This window comes from Lepidochelys kempii, chromosome 4 (genome assembly GCF_965140265.1).
Source record: "Lepidochelys kempii isolate rLepKem1 chromosome 4, rLepKem1.hap2, whole genome shotgun sequence".
Taxonomy (NCBI): domain Eukaryota; kingdom Metazoa; phylum Chordata; order Testudines; family Cheloniidae; genus Lepidochelys; species Lepidochelys kempii.
The window spans coordinates 29,373,891-29,375,860 of record NC_133259.1 but is presented as its reverse complement, the minus strand read 5'-3'; positions in this window follow the sequence as shown (position 1 = coordinate 29,375,860).

Below are 1,970 nucleotides of genomic sequence, written 5' to 3'. Positions count from 1 at the left end.
GTTACCTAGGGAGGTGGTAGAATCTCCTTCCTTAGAAGTTTTTAAGGTCAGGCTTGACAAAGCCCTGGCTGGGATGATTTAATTGGGGATTGGTCCTGCTTTGAGCAGGGGGTTGGAATAGATGACTTCCTGAGGTCCCTTCCAACCCTGATATTCTATGATTCTAAGACAGAGTATCTTATTGCCCTTATATAAATCCATGGTACGCCCACATCTTTAATACTGCGTACAGATGTGGTCCCCTCATCTCAAAAGATATACTGGCATTAGAAAAGGTTCAGAAAAGGGCAACTAAAATGATTAGGGGTTTGGAATGGGTCCCATATGAGGAGAGATTAAAGAGGCTAGGACTTTTCAGCTTGGAAAAGAGGAGACTAAGGGGGGATATGATAGAGGTATATAAAATCATGAGTGGTTTGGAGAAAGTAAATGAGGAAAAGTTATTTACTTGTTCCCATAATATAAGAACTAGGGGCCACCAAATGAAATTAATGGGCAGCAGGATTTAAAACAAATGAAAGGACGTTCTTCACACAGCACACAGTCAACCTGTGGAACTCCTTGCCTGAGGAGGTTGTGAAGGCTGGGACTATAACAGGGTTTAAAAGAGAACTGGATAAATTCATGGAGGTTAAGTCCATTAATGGCTATTAGCCAGGATGGGTAAGGAATGGTGTCCCTAGCCTCTGTTTGTCAGAGGGAGGAGATGGATGGCAGGAGAGAGATCACTAGATCATTATCTGTTAATTGCACTCCCTCTGGGGCACCTGGCATTGGCTCCTGTCGGCAGACAGGACACTGCGCTGGATGGACCTTTGGTCTGACCCAGTGTGGCCATTCTTATGATGACATATATTAGATTCATGTATGGTAAAAATGTTAAAAAGTGCTGTACGTTAAATATAAAGACAGGTTTCAGAGTAGCAGCCGTGTTAGTCTGTATCCACAAAAAGAAAAGGAGTACTTGTGGCACCTTAGAGACTAACACATTTATTTGAGCATAAGCTTTCCTGAGCTACAGCTCACTTCATTGGATGCATTGTTAGTCTCTAAGGTGCCACAAGTACTCCTTTTCTTTTTGTTAAATATAAACTACATGCTGATACATTAGTGGATGCATGTTCAAAGTATCAAAGTTTTTAAATAGTTTTACTTCAAGCCACTGCCTAACAAATGCAAAGCAGAGACTTAGTGCCTACTTGCACTTACAGTCCTTGCATATCACAGGCAAATTCTCTACCTACCTACAGAGATAGACATAATATGTTAAAAGTCAGTAAAGAGCAGGAGAGGCAAAACATTACAATATTCATTTTAGACCCCAGTCTAATAGTATTAAGGAGGTTTAGATTCATTTGCGCTGGCAGGGAGCTGAACTGGATGATATGAGAGGTCTCTCCCATCTCTTGAGTTCAGAAATTCAGGCTATGTTCATTTCAATGCAGGTATGAAAAAGCAGACTTCAGTGCAGCTGTTTATCTCCTCCTCTAAAGCTTCTCAAGAGAAAACTGCTCCTTCCAGGCGGCCGCCTGAAAATGGTTAAGCAGGGGGTGAGGTTGGGTGCGCATGAAAAGCATCCTTATAAGAAGCAAGGACCTTCCCACTTCATCCTGCGGCGCGGCTCTGCCTGCCTCCAGCAGACAGCACAGCCCCACACGGCGGCAAGTTTGCTGGGGAATCAAGGGGCTGGAAGCCTCTGCCAAGTGCCTGCTCCTTACAAATGATGCTCCAGGAGCCCCCCCGCCCTCCAGCACACCCACCCACCGTGCGAGCCCTCCTGTTCAGCGGGGATGGGAGGCGAACGTGGCTGGCTCCCTGCGCTGAGCAGGGGATTTGTGCAGAGAAGCAGTGGCCCGTGTGCGCCTCCCGTTCCCGGTGTAATTTGCAGCCAATCATCAGTAGGTGTCCACATCCCTGCATCCTCCTCACCTCGGAGCCAATCACCCCCTCCCCTCCTTTTCTCTCCCCTC